Source organism: Sander lucioperca, chromosome 19, assembly GCF_008315115.2.
Source record: "Sander lucioperca isolate FBNREF2018 chromosome 19, SLUC_FBN_1.2, whole genome shotgun sequence".
Taxonomy (NCBI): Eukaryota; Metazoa; Chordata; class Actinopteri; order Perciformes; family Percidae; genus Sander; species Sander lucioperca.
The window spans coordinates 27,219,425-27,240,806 of record NC_050191.1 but is presented as its reverse complement, the minus strand read 5'-3'; the positions used below and the strand labels follow the sequence as shown (position 1 = coordinate 27,240,806).

Below are 21,382 nucleotides of genomic sequence, written 5' to 3'. Positions count from 1 at the left end.
AGTCCCTCCCCCCTTTCCGCTAATGCCCAAAACTGTCTCCTAAGCCCCTCCCCCACAAGGGAGAATGGATTTTTGCAAATTGCACTACAGGCTGTAGGTGGTGCCAGAGGAGACGGATTTTTTTTTTTTTTTTTTAATTACCTGCTTCATGTAGTTCTACTCAAACATAGGGTCAGTTTCAGCAAATATGACAGAAAGTTAGTTTTGTAAGTCTTACCTACTAGACCTTTACAACTAGAAAAGAGCGATATAAATGCAGTTAATTTACATTTAGTGAGTATTTGTGGCAGAAGGACGGTGCATGTGGGATTAAGTCAAAGTTAGTCTATATACACACAACATTTCACTTCAATTTCAATTCCACCGGATGTCCTCCTTTTAGGCCGGATGTCCGTCCCCTTCCTCTGTCTTTGTGTTGGCGTTCTAACCTCTGGTGGATTTGTGAGGACTATGGTTAACTGCTCCTCAGATCTCTGCAGGGTAAATCCAGACAGCTAGCTAGACTATCTGTCCAATCTGAGTTTTCTGTTGCACGACTAAAACTACTTTTGAACGTACACATGTTCCACCAAAACAAGTTCCTTCCCGAGGCTATTTAGCAGAGGCACCGTTGCTCCGTATGGCACTTAGCCCCGCCCAAGATAATTGTGATTGGTTTTAACAAATGCGAATAAACCAGAGCACGTTTTCTCCCATCCAGGAATGCTGTGTGGACTAGCCAGATCTTCCATTTCAAAGAAATGCAGACTGCTTTGAGATCATAGACTGTAAATATTAAGTCTATGTTTGAGATATGTTTTCTTTCGTTTGGTGGGTGGGTCTCTAGTTTATTGGCTCAGGTCACAGATGATGCCCAATCAGCAGAGACGTGTCTGTAAACTCGTGGTAATACAAAGGCAGAGCCCTCTCTCCCCGTGGGGTCGAAAATCAAGCTGCTCCACTCAGTGCTCCCCGTAGAGGCCTGGAGAACCTCCGTGTAATCTGGATGCAGTGTTTTTTTGTTGCATTTGTTTTCGGGGATTGTGTGCTGTTCTTTTTGCATCGTTTCTGTATTTGTGTATTTAATGAAGATGTTTTCTTAATTTGCTTGTGTTTTGTCTATTTGTGTGTGTTTCATTAAGTTGCAGTGCGTTTGCCCCTGTCGGCCACCGCAGTTGTGTTTCTTTGAGCTCTCTTTCTCGGAATGGAAAAGTTTAAATCAGGCAGGTTTAAATGTAGGAGAGGCAGAGCGATGGACCACACAAGGCTCATGTTGTAATTTTCTCTCAACACCTCTTTCCTGAATATGAACTTCTGCCATCAGGGAGAAGATTCTGTGTGCCGAGATGTGAAACAAACAGACTTAAGTTATCGTTTATTCCAACCTCTATCAAGCTGCTGAACTTCAATAGTAAATCTAGCAAAACAGAGCAAAGTGCAATAAATACACCTGCACTTCAACTATTAGTCACTTTTTAAGATGTCGTATTTTCTGTACAGTCATATGTGTCCTTCCTTCATGTCCTATGATGCTTTGTTGATCTCATGTTATGTTTTTGTATGTCCATAAAAAAATTCTGTTATGCCAGGATTAGACTACACGATTTTTTGTCTTTCATGACAGTCACTATGTCAGACTAGACAGACATATTGCCAAAAACTCTTGCAGTCTCTTGGACAGAAGAGAGCAACACTACAAGTATGACACCGACCAGCCTCCAGACCAATTATCGCGTGCTGTCGTGAAGATTGCGCGCAAGTTCATAGGTTGAGGCTTTGGTGGAGCAGCAGCCTCTCAAAAACTCACAAAAATCTTTTAAACTAACCGATGTCGATCTGAAATAAATACAGACTCAGCAACTGCATGGCCTATTTCTTGCTTAAAATGTATTCGTAAAATATGATCAATCAGGTGCAGCCATGGCAGTTGTAGGAGCGTGGGTCCTGTTTTCTTTGCTTGTCAGTGGTCAAAGTGAAGAGAAACAGATAACTGCTAGCGGCTAGCCCACTAGTGTGCAATGCTGGGAAGCGGGGCGATCCCTGCCGTGAAAACAAAGCCTATATGGGCACTGTTTGTTCCTCCACCAGACAGCAGCAGTAGCGTCTCTCCATTTTCGCCATGCTCACATATGTGCGCCAGAGAGGCAGGGAGCACTCTCTCTTCCTATTGGTCAATGTCAAGGAACACATCGTAGAACATGGTGGAAAAAGACAAATAATTCTGACATGCTAGACTTTCTGCGTCGTGGTCGTGAGGCGTTCCAGACGTTAGATCGCTGATCTTTGATTATGTCACACCACAAGTGGTAAAGACACACGTTTGTCGGTCCAGACCCTCATTATCCAGCACGACTTTGAACGTTTGTCTGCACCGTGTCTGTCGGGTGAAAATCGTGCTGAATTTGTGTAGTCTGATCCTAGCATTACACGTGTGTGTTGTAAAGCAACAGATTCTAGCACTATGGCCAAGATAAATTTCCCCTCTGGAACAATAAAGTGTATTCTATTCTATTCTATTTTCATGATGTCATGACTGTGCTCGCCAGGCGGCGGTGTGGCTACTTGGTATACAAGGCCACAGTGAAGGGAAATGGATCTTGATTTTCATCCTCTGTTGCCCCACTACCAATTTCCTGAGTCTTATTTCTCTCTAATATTGTTAGATGCCAATAACTCTTGAGGGGCAAGTGACAGGCCTGCTGGTGTGGAATGTGAACATGGCAGCACGCAATGCTGAAGCAACTCATGCCTGTAATTAATTTCTATCCTTAATTCCTCCATAGATAATTATCAGATGAATTACATACTTAGCATTGCAGTGAACAGTGACCAACAAACAGAGCAGACATAAATGGCTTCACTTATTTTTGCAGACTGTGTCCTGGGTCACCTTGCATTTGTTTTTATTCTGAAATTCAGAGAAATGTGTACATTTATCCACTGATGCATATGCACTTTTTCATCAATGTGCAAACATTTTGTTTTGTCCTGAAAGACCCACACTTTGGATTTTCATGGTTACTTTACATTACACTGTATTGCACTCAAACGTGCAGTTTTCAGTGTTTTTATAGGTATTTATTAGATATTTCAGCATCTTGATTAGCACCGGAGAACTTCAACTGTTTGTATTGTTATTCATTGTCCCATTTTATGTTGTCTGTGTTTTCTGAACTGTGTGTCATGGATGCCCTGCACTTCTTAACTGCGCAACTAATTTACCTACGGGTACAAAAAACTAACCAACTCGTCAAATACTGATGCTTGGTCAGTGGCTCTCGGTGTCAGATACTGATGCACAGGGCACCTTTAGTGTCTGCAATGCAGCAGGTAGACTGCGGCGCTGTAAGATGAACGTACATTTTTTAACCCCACCCACAATCTTTTCCTAACTCTAACTAAGTGGGTTTACACTGCACGTTAAAAACAATGACCCCAAGGGATCCCTACCCAAAACGTTAAAAAGTGACATCTAGGGGTCCCAACCAAGCTTCAGTATTTGACCACAATCTTTTCCTAACCCTAACTAAGTGGGTTTACCCTGCACGTTAAAAAAATTACCCCAAGGGATCCCTACCCAAAACGATAAAAAGGGAGTGAGACGCTACTGAATATGACGGCTCATTTGGCTTCCTGCAGAAGTGTCTCCACTTCAGAAATACTGAAGTTGTTTCATTGGAGTTCGTTGCTCCAACCTCCTCAGATTTTTGCATGGGCATCCTTTTTTTATTAGGTTTTGGGCCTTCTATTGCATTTTAATTTGATAGGACAGGTAGACAGGACAGGGCGGAGGGAGAGAGGGGATGACATGCAGCCAAGAGCTGCGGGCCGGATTCAAACCCGAGCCGCTGGTAAGGCCTCAGCCTACGTGGGGCGCAAACTCTACTGGTGAGCTACATGTTCTCTCTTTTTTCCTTCTTAATGTAATAAAGTTATATGTGTATTTGTTTCTGTATTCATTGTTTGTTTATTTCATATTAATGTTTAAATTTGTTTTCATGTATGCACCAATAAGACAAATCCCTAGTAAGTGCTACTTACCTGGCGATGAATCTGTTTCTGATTCTGATGCTTAACAAAAATTGGCTGTAAGTGTAATAGTATAAAGTTCTTGAAAGCAATACTTGTAAAAGTACAAGTATCTTACCAGAAAATGACTTTGGTAGAAGTTAAAGTCACTTTTTAGAATATTACTTGAGTAATAAGTATCTGATATTTACTGTACTTTTATTTTATGCTCTACATATCTGGAACAAACTTACAGAAAACTGCAGGTCTGCCGCAACTCTCAGTTCTTTTGAATCAAGGCTGAAGACCTTTGTTTTTGATGTTGCCTTTCTATAAATCTTATACTGAAATTGCAGTTTTTTTTTTTTTTTTTTTTTTAGAATATGGCTCTATTTGTAACAAGAGCTTTTCTTCCAAATATGGTATGCTCATGAATATTTAGATGAGCTGCACGCTGATTTGTTTGAGCAAACAACATACAAACACATTGGAGACTAGACAGCAGGTCTCATATTTCAGACACTGCAATGTTTCGTTACTAAATTCACTTCTGAGACTTTTTATGAGAGAAATCAACTATATATATATTTTTTTTTTTTTTTTTTTTTAAACATTTCTTTATTGATTTTTCAGTGACATAACAAAATCAAGAGGTAACATTTCTTGAGTCAAAACAGTGTCAAGTACAACAAGTAGAAAAATAAAAATAAGAAAAAATAAAAAAATAAAATGAAATCAGATAAAGAATAATAGTAATAGTTTAAATAGTAAAAAATAACAAAAAAAACCCCAAAAAAACAAAAACAAAAAAAAAACCAAGAACAAATACACAGAACAAAACAAAAACACAAAATGGTCACCCACTGCTAAATAAAAGCCCAATATGTTCACTTACACAGAGATAAATAAAAAACATCCCAGCATGCTACAAATTTACACAAGAAAAAACGTACAATTAGTAGACAATCAGGGTGGCTACTCTGGAATAGCCGTAAAAATCAATCCCTCAACATGTGCAAAAAATGGACCCCAAGTTTTATTAAACTTTGCAAGATAACCATGTATCGAGCACCTAACTTTCTCCAACTTCACAAACTGAAGGATGTCCCTGATCCAAGACGAGTGAGAAGGCGGCGCAGGAGACTTCCACCTCAATAAAATCAAACGTCTAGCCAATGAGACAAAGGCTACAAAGTCAGCTTTATATTTAGGAAGCTGCAAAGTAGGAGGTAAAACCCCAAACAAAGCGGTACATGCTGTTGGATCAAATTGAACCCCTGTATAAACAGAAATAGAATTAAATTAAAAATGTAATCTGTGTCCAAAAATTAAGTAGTGAAGGGCAAGACCAAAACATATGGACATGGGTAGCTGGAGCCTGATGACATCTAATGCACATGGGCTCGACATCATTATAGATTTTGGAAAGCCTAACTCGAGTGAGATGGCTACGATGTAGAATTTTGCACTGGGTCAGACCAAGTCTAGCACAAATAGATGAGGAGTGAACCCGACGCAAAATGGCATCCCACAACTCCTCCGAGATCCCCTCCCCTAGATCCTCTTCCCGTTGGGTTTTAATTTTATGCTGCAGGGTAAACTGCAAAGAATAGATAAGATTGTATAAACGTGAAATAGCACCCTTAATGGTAGGCAATGGGGTTAAAGAAATCAACTATATAAAGCCCAAATATGGGCCATTTTACAAAAATTGATGGCTATTTGCAAATTTGGTAAGACGTGTCGGATTTCAGGAGGTCCACACATTCTGACGAGATAGCAGCAGCCCCGCTGCGCTCCATACCCAGGAGAAAGTCACCGTTTCTGGGTTACTGGACAACCGGGGCTCGGGGCTCCGGTTGTCGGCATAACTATAGTTTATTTACAGTTTGAATTTCGTCACGCCACTTATATAACAGCTACTCTAAGGTCTTACAAAGCTAACACTTGTGTCCGATTTCAATTTAATGCATTTTTGTGAATAGGGGGGGTTTCGTTAGCTGCTAGTGTCCATTCAATCCTATGGGTAGCTAGCTAAAGATCGAGGCTAGCTAGCTAACTACACTTTTGGCATAATTATAATATAATTACAGTTTGAATTTCGCCACGCCACTTATAGAACAGCTACCCTGAGGTCTTACAAAGCTAACGCTTCTGTCCGATTTCAATTTAATGCATTTTTGTGAATTTGAGGGATTTTGTTAACTGCTGGTGTCCCTTCAATCCTATGGGTAAAGATCGCGGCTAGCTGCAGGCCCTGGAGCTCTGTCAGGGCCTCGGCATTTGGTAGTCTAGTAACCCAGAAACGGTGACTTTGCGTGGGTTTGGAGCGCCGCGGGCTTCCGGTCGTGATGGAGATCCAGCTAGCTCACAGCGAGCCGGAGTCTATGAAGTAGGACACGCCGGGCGGTGAGGCAGCACCGGCCGCTGTCACGTAGCCTGCTGAGCTCCTGCTGAAATGCGACACACAGTCGGACAGAATTTGCAATTAGCCATCAATTTTCGTAAAACGGCCTATATTTGACCTCTACATAGTTGATTTATCGCATAAAAAAGTCTCAGAAGTGAATTTAGTAATTAAATAGCGGACCTCTGGAGATCTGCGTGACCTAGCTAGATTCAGAAGACTAAGCTGACCTCAGGTCAGTGGTGTAGCTTATGCAAATGTTGGGGAGTGACAAAGACTAGGAGTTGAGGAGTTGACGTCAACTTTTAGCTTTGTTGAGATTCGCCCGTTTTCAGCAGCAGTTTCAAATTGTGAGATTTGCAGAGGATAGGGGTATCAATGGGATTTTGAGGTTCTATGTATGTCCTATTTACCCACTAAACTGTCGTTTTTCAACTATGACAAGGTAAAATCGGTTTTGCATTCTATCACCCCCTTTAAAATAAGTACTTTTCCACACCAAGATGGGTGGCAAGCAGAGTAAACCACACATCCCAGAGGGACCAATAGTGGATATGACAGAAAATGTTTTAATGTTTAATGTTTAAAAATGTTTAACTGTTTTTAACTGCTCTTTAATGTTTAATTTCTTATACTGCACTGTAACTCTTATTCTCGTATTTTATCTGTTTTTAATTATTTTTTTAATTTTTTTATCACTTTTATGTAAAGCACTTTGAATTGCCTTGTTGCTGAAATGTGCTATACAAATAAAGCTGCCTTGCCTTACTTAAGTATCGAAAGTAATTTTCTGATATTAAATGTATGGGTATTAGAAGTAAAAGTAAAAAAAAAAAAAAAAAAAAAAAAAAACTGATTATAAACTTTATTGTGGCTTCCTTATAGTAATGCATAATAATCAGGGTTTCCACACCGTCTTAAACATCAAATTCAAAGTCTGACATTACCAACGAGAAAAACAGAAACAGAATAATATATATTTTTTTAGTGGGGAAGAATCTTTCACTCCAACGTACAATAACATGTCTTGCAAATACAGCCACCGGGTTGAAACGTTATCTTCATCAGCACCCCGTTCACCACTGTCGTTGGGTTGGTCATCGTCTGTTACCATGGCGGCCGAGCCTGCAGCAGGTGCTTCCATGACGCTATCCGTTATTATGCTTCCTCCTCTTCTTCTTTAGATTTGCCGCTTGGCAACAAACAGGCATTACGTCACCAACTGGAATGGAGCACGCATTAACTTACAATCTAGGAGCAATGATTCGCCAAACCTGCTTTATTGCAGTGTAACAAATTTCTTAGGGGAAACGAAAATGCTTAGGGGAAATGTAGTGGAGTAAAAGTACAAGTTCCCAGAAATATAAATAATGAAGTAAACTACAGATCTGTGAAAATTCTACTTAAGTACAGTAAGGAAGTATTTGTACTACGTTACAAAACTGGTTGTTGTGGTTGTGTTTGTCTGTTATAGTTTTTCCTTTTATTATGTTAATTTATTCCCCGTTCCCTTGTTGTTTACTGTCTCTTGTGTTCTCTGTTGCGTGTTACCCTGTTTTCATCCTTGTGTATGTTAATGCTTCAATTTCCTGTTTTATTTTGTAGTCTGTTTTCTCCTGTGTCATGTCTTGTCTTACCTTGTACCTCACGTTATGGCTCCGTAGCAGACGTTTTTATAAAAATAGGCTAACGATTGTGTCATAACCACGCGACTTACTGTCGCACATTATATATATCCATTATATACTGTCTATGCTGTCGCCTTGTCTCTGCATTTTTGGGTCCGCCATTCCTCGCTCCTTAACACTGGTAGTTGTCCCATCTGTATGCACTGTAACTCCATGCTGCGCTCCCTCAGAGAAATCCTCCCTCTTGTCTCAGAATCTATCAAGCTAATTGTCCGTCATGCTTACACGCCACACAGAGAGGATGAGCTGGCATTGAGTCGGCCCATCTTGAAAAATGACTAGAAATACATAATCTCACTGACTTGTGCTTGCACATCATTTGGCCCTTTGAACGCTGATCTGGAGTAATGAAATCAAACGAAGCCCCATCAATCCCCCTGAATGGGTCTCAGCTCTATCAATCCATGTTATGACACCCTCGTCGAACACTAACAGTGTCCAATATGCTATTAAATGAGCATGACAGATGTGTTTCTTTTAATCTAATTGATTTATGAAGGCCTTTTCACGACATTCCGGCAGAAAAATGATACAAGTCAGCAAGTTTAAATTGCTCGCTGATCCTCAAAGCTGCACTGTTCTCACTCTGTCCGTGTCAAAGTTCAAGTGTGCTCTGCCAGGTTAGCGGCTCACTATCCAGCAGTGAGTGAGCAGTCACATGGCAGACATGGTGACCGACTGGACGCTGTCCCTCCGCTCCTATTGGTCATACTGAAGTTACTGTCTGGTGACAGTCACAGGGGAAAAGGTCAGTCCATTTAATTAATTTGAAGTTTTATGGTTTAAGTATTAAAGCGTGGTAGAATGATGTCTGAACACTTAATCATCACTGACACTGTCCACAGACTAATGCTCTGCCGTTCAAAGGCTTGGTATCACCGGTTTGTTTTATTGTATATGATGTTTTTCTTCTTTCCTTGGATGAGCACTCTTTGAACAGAGATACAACACAACTTTATGATTCAGACACCAAATGTATTATTTACACTACAGTTGACTGGAATTGTACCTTAAGGGGAGACACCCCAGGCAAACCATAATTTTTCAATTTGGACTTTTTGGGCTATTGCTTCTGGAGTATGTCTTCTTTCAGACTATTGGGAAAATAACATTCTAAATACACATTTAGGTCTTTGTATCACTGTACTTTGTCTATTTGCACCTGCAAATTTCTCCTAAATTAACCAAAAGTTAGCATTAGATAATGCCTCATTTCCATATTTAAACATAACATTTCAGAAAACTTGTAATACAAAATGTAAGTAATTAAATATATATATAAATACAAAAATAAATACATTTAAATAAATACAATTGAATTGATTGGATTCAAAGTGATGCTACCTGAAGAAATAAAAAAGGTGTATCATTTTACTTAATTGTTTTGAATACTCTTTGGCAGGAAATAAGTGAGGAGTCCCAGAGAAATGGGACAGGCCCTGAATACAGAAGAGAACAATGTGAATTTACCTTTTACTTGTGTATTTTCAGATTGTAGTGGGGATCATTCATTTAAGCATTCAATGAAACATTTAACATGATCCACATTTATCACTCCGAACCCCTCTAGCAAGTTCAGTTTTTGGACCTCTGTACTCACGCATTGCCAGACCTTCCTCCACAGCGCTGGTCTGCCTAGTCCATACAGCATTCCTGGATGGGAGAAAAACATGCTCTCGTTTATTGGCATTTCTTTAAACCAATCACAATTGTCTCGGGCAGTGCTTGGCGCCGGACAGAGCCCCGGTGCCTCTGCAAAATAGTCTCTGGAAGGAACTTGTTTTGGTGGAACATGTGTACATTCAAAAGTAGTTTTAGTCGTGCAACAGAAAACTCAGATTGGACAGATAGTCTAGCTAGCTGTCTGGATTTACCCTGCAGAGATCTGAGGAGCAGTTAACCATAGTTCTCAGAAATCCACCGGAGGTTAAAACGCCAACACAAAGAGGAAGGTAACGGACATCCAGCGGAATTTCCGGCGGCACCTGAACAATCCCAGAAATGAAACGTCATTGAAATGGACTAGCATTATACAATTCCCCGAAGCAGCTGACAACAAGAAAGGCTGTTTTCACATTCTGCATAAAGTTGCTCAGCCCACAGAGGAGTGATGGGTTTCAGATTCTCAGTCTCAGTGTGCACGGCGTGTCGTTCATAAGATCCCTCCTTGCTATTGATCCACCTGACCAAAGTGTTAGAGGAAAGCTCCCGTCATACATCAATGCTCCGCGTCAGAACAGCTGATGAGAAACATTGGCGGCCCATCTCATCCTTCCCATTCTAATCCTTCAGAGGGTCCATACCTGAAGACATAGTCAGAGATTTTTGGGGGGATGCAGTGGATATTTCCCCCTAATATTAAGAAGAGGTAAATTTATCCCCGCTTAAAAAATATGGAAGACAACCCACTCCCCAAAGAGGTAAAAAAAAAAAAACGTTCGGGGGGCTCAAAACATGTACGTTAAACAAGAACTTTGTCTACTTTTGCTACGTACATCCGGGGGTCAAAGAACACAACAGGAACGTGTTGGAGTCAAACCTGCGGCTGCTGCGTGGAGGAGTAAACCTTGATACATGGACGTGCGCTCTACCAGGTGAGCTACCCAGGCACCCAGATGTCTAGTGATTTTATTTTGGGCATTTTTGCTTTTATTTGATAGAACAGCTGAGATATGAAAAGGGAGAGAGAGGGGCATGACATGCAGTAAATTGCTGCAGGTCGGATTTGAACTGTGGGCCTCTGCATCGAGGAATAATCATAATAATAACCTCTATATATGGGCCAAGCTCTACAAGGTGAACTACCCAGGTGCCCATTTGTAAATGTTTTTTATATAGCTTTAAACCTAGGAGCTTCTGGCTTTACCATGGTCGCATTATTTAGTAGATTTGTTGTTGACGTACATTCCTAAAAAAACATACCAAAACACGTGTGATGTTTTGAATATACAGAATGTTTTGAACAATACAGGAGAATACTTATTTCCTTTAGATAAATAAAGACATTTGCACCATAAATTCACCAGAATGCAGGAAATTTAAAAGGGGGAGGACCCAGACACCCCTGTTACAATGTGCGCCCCCCCATGTTAAGACAAAACCTACATCCTTGCCTGAAGATGCAGAGTTCACGTCGCCCCAGCTGTCCACCCTTGAAGGTCCTCCGGCCACGATCCACTTGAGGAATGGTACAGTGTGTCCCCAAAATCAGCTTGCGTTAGTGCTCATCCGTCTTCATTGTACTTGCAGTAGAGATCCTCGGCACGCCAAGATAAGACAACGATTTCAGCCATCCATCTTGATCTGCCATTTGAAATGACTTTCAGCGTCCGGCTGTAACAGCTGGTAGCCAAGGACGGAGCCTCGTCTCTGGCCTTCGCGCCTCTCAGAGCGAGTGTGAGGGATGACGCCGCCAGGCTCAGTTCAATCTCTCCAATCATCCTTGATGTCCAGTCTCTGGACTCCAACTTGACCATGAGGATTATCACTCTTCATTTGTCAGGTCAAAGGTTTGTGATGGGACATGATTTGGCAGAAATGTACAGAGACACTCAGGTTATGGGGACACAGAGAGACATTAGTTGGATTATATCCCTGCCTCTCCTGAATGTATCCCCCCCCCCACCTCAAAGTGATCATCTACTTCAGCAATAGACCACATAGTATATACCTATAATGGAAGTATTTTAAACTAGGTAAAGTGCTGTAATGTGAACGGTCTATAGTGCGATAAAACAATAAAAACAGCTCTGTGACGACAGCTACAGAGCTCTGTCAGAGCTTCGTTGTGTTAGCGGCAGTTGTTTAGCTGCCAATAGGTGACTGAGGTGGCTATAGGCACCGCCAGATGACGGCCCTTTCAGGGGCCGGGGTAGCGTAGTTTAGCCAGAAAAAGTGAGCGTCATGCAGCGATAACTTGTTACGTTTAAGCACAAAAACGACTAGTTACATTTAGGAACAAGATGGTGGTTTTGATTAAAACACTCCCGAGGAACGAACAAGCGTTTCCTTGGTTAAGGTAGTTTGTTTTCACTGCAAAGTGAACTCTGCTCTCCCGCTTCAAAGCGCTGTGTTTTATGTTGACACCACATTTCATTTTAAAGTGCCCATATTATGAAAAAATCACTTTTTCTGGGATTTGGGGTGTTGTGTCTCTGGTGCTTCCACACACATACAAACTTTGAAAAAAATCCACCCATGCTGTTTAGAGTGAGATAAGGTTTCTGAATGTGTCCTGCCTTCAGTCTCTGGGTGAGCTGTTCAAAATCAGCACGGCTTGTGACGTCACAAGCCGAAACGAGCAGGCTAACCGCAACCATTAGCTCGTAGCATTAGCATGCTAACGCTATGGCTAACGCTAGCATGCTAACGCTAGCATGCTACCTCGTTCTCAATAGCAAAGCACTGCTACAACACACACAAGTTCACCATAATCTACAAAAGAACTACTTCCATGTGCGCCCTCATTTAGAAGTCTCCCAGCTAATCCTGCCTTGTAACTGAGCAAAGTTGTAGAAACAGCCTTTCTTTTACTGTCTATGGAGCTAGCTAGCTGACATGATCTACATCTGAGCTACTGGGCATGTGCAGTGCAATCAAAGATAGTACAGAAGAAGAAAAGAGGTCTCACTCTGTAGCTAAAACAGAGACCAGCTGAAAAGAGGATCTGCAGCAGTGAGAGAGAGCACTGCAGTACAACAACAATATGGTGTTTTTTGAAAATTAAACCATGTACACCTATTCTGGTACAACCTTAAAATACAATTATGAACCTGAAAATGAGCATAATATGGCTGCTTTAAGATTATTTTCCGTTTAATATTGAAGTTCATAAATAAGTGTTTTAGCATGGTGAGTGGCACTATATCCATGCTACTGGAAGGGGGATTTAAGTCTTGCATGTTTTGTTTTGTTCTGCATGATCAAAAAACACCCCTTTTTTCACAAATCCTGTACATCACTGGTCACTGTGGGGAAGATTGCAGCAGTTTTTCAGTTGCAAACATGGTGAATTCTTCCCTAGACATAGGGCGTTTCTCAATCTGTGTTCTTCTATTGACTTGTGTTCTTGTGTCCCTGTGAAACGTCATCTTGTGTTGCCAAAGTACTGTCCCAATACACAAGTTCGCATTTCACCAAGAACAGTTAAGATTCCCGGAAAAGATTCTTGATACACCCATTTTACCGAGGATGCATTGGTTGGTAACTTGTATGAACTTGGCAGCACCCGTATCCCAACATTCATTTCGGCATTCAACGAGGGTCATAGACAGACCAACAACGGGACCTTTTTAACAATTTTCTGATTCTTATTCATCACTAAATTCACTTCTGAGAACGTTTTAGGCAAGAAATGAACTGTTTAGATTTCGAATATAGGCAGTCTTGCGAAAATCGTTGCCGAATTGACAATTTGCTTCAAAGTTTTTGGAGTTGAGAAGCTCCATGAAGTGAGGTGACAGCCAGCAGGCGCCTGCCCCGGCCGCTAGCTCGTTGCTCGGACAGTCACGCTCAGAGACCCCGCTGTAGGCTGGAGGTCTCTCAGACCGGTCTCGTAAATAAGAGGCTTTTATTTTGCCGTTGACGGATCGTTTGTTTAAATATCACAACACATGTCCATCATAAGATTAACGGGAACCTGTGGTTAACTGTCGGAGTTAAATTCCACAAGCGCCTGCGGGCTTGACAACCTCGCTGGCCGGCCGTCACACACACACACACACACACACACACACACACACACACACACACGCACACGTTTAAATTATGACATAGGCTATATACATTAGATTTAGATTCTATTACATATTATTCTACAATAATATAGAAATGATAATTCCACACTAATAGGGACACCTAGGACACACCAGTGCATAGGCCTACTTCTTTTTTTAATTTAAACTGACTTAAACTAATATACTAATAATAGTAGGGATCGCGTTCCACTCTTTTGAATAAGTAAGGGGTGTTTGAGCTAAACTTTAAACAATAAAATTAAAGCTCAGTAAGTTTTATTTTTTTTTATTTTTTTATTATTGCAATAGTTGTAGCATTGTGAGGTTTTCTTGTCCAGAGATTGTTTAAATACAAAGTGGTTATATTGTTGTGGTTTTTATTTCTAGCTTGTTATTGTTATTAACTGCAGACCGCGAGGACTCAGCTATTCATGTGCTTTTAGACCTTACTGCTGCTTTCGACACAATAGATCACGCCATTCTTATCTCTCACCTAGAGCACAGTGTAGGCATCCATGATACTGCCCTGCTGTGGTTCAGATCGTATTTATCTGACCGATTGTTTTCTGTAAAACTTGGTGACTCTACATCATCTATCGCTTCCCTTCTCTGTGGAGTCCCTCAAGGCTCAGTTCTTAGACCACTACTGTTCTCTTTGTACCTTCTCCCTCTTGGAAATATTTTTAAAAAACATGGTATTTCCTACCATCTTTATGCGGATGACTCGCAAATCTACTTACCACTGAGAAGAGATGCAAACGGTTCCCTGACTCCTTTACTTGAATGTCCCAAGGATATTAAAACCTGGATGTCTTTTAATTTTTTTAATTTAAACAAAGACAAAACTGAGATCATTGTGTTTGGACCCAGCCGGGTTTGTGACTCCACTCCCGTAAACCTTGGTTCCCTGCAGCAATATGTGAAGCCAGTAGTTACCAATTTAGGCATTAAAATTGACAGTGATTTTAAGCTTGACAAGCAGATAAACATGGTGGTTAAATCTAGTTTTTATCAATTGAGGCTTTTAGCCAAAATTAAACCTGTTTTATCTTTTCAAATTTTTGAACAAGTGATTCATGCTTTTATTTCGACCCGTTTGGACTACTGTAATGCACTTTACATTGGTGTGAACCAAACTTCCCTTTCACGCCTACAGTTAGTCCAAAATGCAGCTGCTCGTCTGCTAACAGGAACCCGGAAACACGAACACATTACACCCATTGTGGCCTCACTTCACTGGCTCCCTGTATATTTTAGAATACATTTTAAGATTTTAATGTTTGTCTTTAAGTCGCTAATCAGTACATTTCTGAGCTCCTGCACATTCACACCTCGTCAAGGTCATTGAGGTCTGGGGATCAGCTGTGGCTGAATGTGCCCAGGACCAGGCTGAAGACCAGAGGCGACCGCTCTTTTTTAGCAGTTGCTCCCAAATTGTGGAATGATTTACCACTGCACATTAAAGCTGCGCCCACCCTCCACACCTTTAAATCTCGTTTAAAAACATATTTCTATTCCCTGGCTTTTGATTCACCATGAGGCTTTTGATTCACCATGAGAGCTGCTGTGGTCTTCGTTGTCGCTGTCATTGTTGATGTTATATTATTTACATTTATTATCTTTGTAAAGCACTTTGGTAACCTTGTTGTTTGTTTAAATTGTGCTATATAAATAAAGTGGTTTGGATTGGATTTATTTCTAGCTGTTATTTTGGAGCACTGCAGGTAGCCTCTGTGCTGGGGGGGTTGCGCAAAACCAGCAAGAACGCATCATCTCAAACTGTTAACAGCGTTTTCTGTGCTTGTGAACTTGCGAGTTCAATCTTTCAAGAACAACCAGCAATAACGTTCCTTTCAACCTTCCCAAGAACACAAGTCCGTTCTTTGCATTTTTGAGATTGAGAAACAGCCATACTGCATCAGTTGTATGTAGCAAACAAAAGACCTTGTTATTAAAATAAAAAAGACTTTAATAAACAGTGAAATGGCATTTAGAGCATCTTTAGCTTTCATAAACATGAGGTATTTCGGTTTGATCACATCATTCAGAGTTTCGATTGAAACTCTTGCTAATGTGACCCACAAGATAAAGTTCAAGTGCAGGGGTTAAACTTGGAAAATTATTTTTTTATGTCATTGGGTCTTGAATGCTCCATAAAACTCAACTATTTGACTATAAAACGTTAACATGTGGCTTGAACAAGGCTGGGTTACCAACTTAGCCCCAAATGCTCCATTTGGGTGCAAGCAATATTGTTTGTAGGGTAACTTTAGTGATGTAGCAGCTCTGAGTTGGCTGCAGTGTAAATGGTGACGGATGGTTGAAGCAAAGTAAAGGAACTGGGGAAGAACCTGTCTCCATATCAGGAATGATTAGTCCTGTCGCATTCGTTGGATGAAACAGCCCAGATGTGTTGAGTTAAGTTTAAGTTTATTTATTTCAAAAAGGGACAGTGTATATTAATGAACATTTCAATGAATGTAAATATACAGGATTATAGCCAAAGGCTAATTTCCATCCTTAATCCCTGACAGGTTGATGGTCCATATGTTGATAGTCCCTATAAGTTAAGTTAAATAAATAAAACAAATCAGAGTAAAACATCACAATAAAAAATTACATAAATTACAGATCAACAACAGAGGACAAATTACAGATTATCCCAGCTAATGACAACAGGTTTGATTTTGCAGTAGCCATTTTTTAAACTGTTTGGAAAATGAGGTGAGAGTTGATAATTCACGTATTGTGCTTGGTATAGAGTTCCAGGTATTGGTTGCTCTAAAGGAAAAAATAGCCTGGCCAAATGCACTTCTCCTAAAGGGAACAGTGCAGTTACTTGCCTGTTCTGGTTGAGCTGTTTGAGTTCTTATTTATATATTCCTGTAAAGGAGGTGCAGCTAGACCATGAAGGATTTTAAAAACTAATATAGAGTCAATGTATTTCACAGTGTTCTCCCAATCTAGCAGTTCAAGTTTCTTTAAAATCTGACAGTGATGGTACATTTTAGATTTTCTATCTTAAACTTTTATAGCTTGTTTATATGTTGTCTCTTAAGGAATTTAGAGTTGTCTTACATGCTGAGGCACAACTATTTATGCAATAGGTCATGTGAGACATAATCATTGCATCAAAGTATAGCCTAGCCTAGCCGATTCAAAATTTAGATTGTTTCTAATATATCTAAAATTGGACAAGTTAAATTTCATTTTGTTCAGTTTTTTATGTGCTGCTTGAAGTTCAGTTGTGAGTCCAAGATCACACCTAGGTATTTAAACTCTTGAACTACTTCAAGCCTTTTCTCCCTTACAAAAATAGTGGGGTCTGTGTCAGACTTATTTACCCTTTTAGAAAAATACATGCACACAGTCTTGGACACATTTAGGTGCAAGTGTGAGCTCTCTAACCAGGGGTCCGTTTCAGAAAGCAGGTTTAGTGAGTTTGTTAACCCTGAGATGAGGGTAACTCTGAGTTTTCTCTTTCAGAAAGGAAGGTTAATCAAACCTGAGAGAGAGGGTTAACTCCAGCCCGTTTCAGAAAGAGAGGTAACTTAACTTCAAAGTCAGTTACTACGGTAACTGAGTCTATGAACCTAACCTGGTTGGGAGCAGGTTTTCTTCTCTCAGTCTCCTCCTTCTGACACAGCAGTCTTTCATTTCCTCATTCATTCATTCAGTCTGTATCAGGTGCATTTTAGTGCAGTTTCTTATCTGCATAAATAAAACAAACAGTGTTGGTTTATTAACTGTGTTAGGTAACATTAGACTATAAAACGTTTTTTTTTCTCAAAACATGGCATTTCCTTTTGTCGACGATCCCGTTGATGAAGAAGCTGTATTACTTCTCAGGGTGTTAAACATATGTCAGAGATGATATTGAGGCCCCGACTATAGATGTATTTTCATTTCCAGATACTAGCCTACCTAGAGGGGTATCGTATCGGTATCGTTTTTCTTCCCAGTCTATCAGTTATGTAGTCTACATAACCTTATCCGTCCTCATATCACTAACGTCACCCATTGTGTACATGCTTTTACATCCAGATTCTTTGTGTCACATTATGTTTTTTGCAAATGGCAGTTTTCTTTACAACATTGGTGATGCGGAGCATATTAAAGCCACTGTAGCAAAGTGCCGTCAGAAGAATGTGACTCGCTCTGAAACGTTTTTTAAACGTTTGTGTAGTGTTCCCTGGACACAAACCAGTAAGAGCCTTTAAAAAGAAATAAATGATTGTAAATCATAATTCTGTTAATGATGGTGCTGCAGGCTCAGAATGGGATTAGTAGGCTAGTTTACTTTTTCGCCCGCAGGATTGCACCTAAATGAAATTATAGGTGTAGCCTACTACCATTCCAGTTTTCACCAGTAATATTATAGGTTACCTGTGATTAAATATGAAATTAATACACTATATTAGAGCTTATGCATTGACTCGAGCAGCAATTTTCTCCCACAGCAATTCTCACTATACTTTTTTTTTTAAAACAAAATACATGTTCAAACTCGCCGTATGTGCGCATGAGTATTTCCGCTGACCAATTTGTTTTTGGTTGTTACCATGGTGAGGCTCCATTCATGTTGCCTTTTTATTGTAGTGGTGCACGCTCTTAACTCTGAGTGAACCTACTCCAAGTTGATTGAATCAACACAAATCAGTTGTTCTGGAACCGAAAACTCAGTTTCCCATCTCAGGGTAAATCAACTCAAGAGTTCAGGGTTAGACTCAGAGTTTGTTAAACCTTGTAGTCTTGAGGTAAGATATGATTCCATACATTTCAAGGAGGTCTCAGAGAAATTATGAGTCAACTTGATTATTAATAACTGGTGGTTGACTGTGTCAAAAGCCTTACTCAGGTCAAGGAACATGACTCCAACAACCCCACCTTTATCAAGCTTGGATTGTATGTTTTCCAAGAAGAAGCAGACAGCTGTCTCAGTAGAATGGAGTTTTCTGAAGCCAAATTGCAGGTAATTTACCATAAATGGACTATGGCATTTAAATGGTGTATGAGTTATTCTGCAACCAGTTTCTCCGTTATGAGTTGTTCTGCAACCAGTTTCTCCGCTATCTTTGATATAGAGGGGAGTATGCTGATTGGTCTATAGTTGCTAGTCATTGTAGGGTCTCCAGACTTAAGGATTGGTGTAATAATAGAATCTTTCCATGAGTCTGGGAAAACACCTACGTTTATGGAATCATTGATAATGCTTGTTGGTGGAGCAATGAAAGACTGAGTTTTTAGAAATAATGAGTCCATGACAAAAGTGTCTTTGGCTCTAGAACTTTTAAAGCTGCAGATGACCTTATCAACTTGTGATTGAGACACTGCATGAATAACAAACATTGGGGCTTTAGTGTTAAGGGGCATTGGAGTTGGTTCTTGTACTACATGACCTGGGTTTTGCTTCATATTTTTCACAGAGTCAACAAAATAAACATTAAGAGCTGTTGCAATGTGCCTGGGATGATTGATTACCCTGTCAGGCAGCTGCAACTCCTTAATTTCCCTGCATATGGTACTATTTGTTTGTCATCTTTTTAATGTTTGTCCAGATTTCTTTTGTGTTCCCTCTAGCACTGTTTATTATATTAATAAAAAAGCTTTTGCTGTCCTAAGTGCTTTAGTGACCTTATTACGTAAAGAGGTAAAGATCTGTCTATCTAGCCCAGTGTTAGTTTTTAACGAGGTCTTGAGAGCATGATCTCGTTGTTTCATTAATGACCATATGGTGTCACTGAACCAGGGTAAGTGATTTTTTTGGATAGTTTAGTTTTACTTTTCTTCATAAACTGTCCCATAGTTTCTTGAATAACATCCATAAATACCCTGCAGTTTTCATTGACATCCTCATTTGTGAGGTAGGTATCCCAGTTGATGTTGTTTAGGGCAAGTTTAAAATTTTCGATCTCACCCTTTGGTAATCTCAATTTCTCAGGTATTTGTCTAGATAGACCAGTAAGTCTATGTTTTGACAGTTTTCTAGAAAAAAGAATCAGGTTGTGGTCTCATAGACCTGTAAGCATATTATATGTTTTCTGAATTCTATCACATTTATTACTAAAAATCAGATCTATGCATGTTTGCGACGTGTTAATTATTCTGGTAGGACCTTTGATTAACTGGGATAGATCAAACTTACTAGTTAAAGCTTTCAAGTGTTAACAAGTTGTTTTATCAAACCAGTTTAAGTTAAAATCCCCAATTAAAATAATTTCTGACTTCATGCTGCATTCTTTAAGAACATCCTGAAGCTTCTCATGAAAAACATTAGACGCTGATGGTGGCCTGTAGATCCCTACCAGTGTCACTGACATTTGTTCAGAAAGAATGACATTGAGCCCAATGCATTCCAAGTTGTTTACACAGGACCATTCTATTTGCTTACACTTAAGGTGTTCTTTTACATAAAACATTACCCCCCACCGTTTCCCCCAGATCTGTCTAGTCTAAAGATATTGTAACTTGGTACATGTAATCCAGCCATTGGAGAATTATTATGTAGCCAGGTTTCAGAGATGCAAAGAAAATCCAAGTTAGAGTCTCTTAGTAAATGCTGGATTTGATCACATTTAGATAGAATACTACATATGACCTCCTAGCAGGCCCTTGGGTTTGCAGTGTGGATCCCAGATGACTTTGGCATGATTAAGAGTTTGGTAGAGCTTTACACATCGTTGCTTTTTAAACACACGGTTCCTATGAAATACTCTACAGTTAAATTTGTCGTTTACAAAGTCTGACGTGGTATTATGTTCTTGATCTGACAGTTCAGTTGTGGTGAATTGGGGGTTGGCTAGCTGCTGGTCCGAGCTAGGCCGTGGGCTCCTCTCTACTGATGGAGCCTCTGTTAGCAGCCCCGAGGTAGTGCTTGGTAGCCCCGGTTTGTTAACGAACTGTGGGCATTCTTCCTCTGGCAGGTGTTGGAGCGCTGGTGGATGGTCGTCTTCCCGATGTTGATCGAGCCACTGCTGCTGACAGTGTCTTGCTCATGCCAGGTAGTTCCAGGTTGTTGTTAACCGGCTGTGGATGCCTCTCCAGTGGTGGAGTCCCCGTTAGCATGCTCGTGATAGCACTCAGCTGCTCCTGTTTGTTGTCGTTCGGCTGCTGGATCGTAAAGGGCAGTAGGCACAGCTCGGCTTTGGATGCCACCAGCATCGCTGGAGATAACACTGGGGGTACCACTGTTAGTATCGCCATGTTGATAGTCATCAGCCCTTGAGAGTGTCTGGTGTCCATGACTGCAATAACTGGTGTCAGGCCGGGGTTGATCTCTACGTCGCCGGCCAGAATGATGAGTACAGAAGGTGTTGACTCCTGTAGGCCGGATAGCATAGTGAGATGCCATTCCCGGTGGTTACTCGATGTCTGGACGCGCATACGAGTATACTCACGCATAAACACAAACACAGTCCAAAGCTTACAACCAGTTCTGTAATGGTTTCAATGTCTCCCAGATGTTTTTAAGAGATTGTTTGGAAGTGAGCAACTTTAGCGGCGCATTTGAGGCACCTGTTGAATCCCAAACACCCTGTGCATAGCTGCCCATTGCACTTCCGTCC

At 40.5% G+C, this 21,382-nt stretch overlaps 1 long non-coding RNA gene across 1 annotated transcript; it reads right to left on the bottom strand.

Annotated features, from left to right (window-relative positions):
* Positions 1–97: 97 nt before the first annotated feature.
* On the bottom strand, positions 98–20,016 carry LOC118493821. The gene is made up of 3 exons (XR_004895844.1): positions 20,004–20,016; positions 3,583–3,586; positions 98–234 (listed from the first exon to the last, which is right to left on the bottom strand). It is a non-coding gene; the product is annotated as an uncharacterized LOC118493821 (long non-coding RNA).
* Between the last annotated feature and the right edge of the window lie 1,366 nt (positions 20,017–21,382).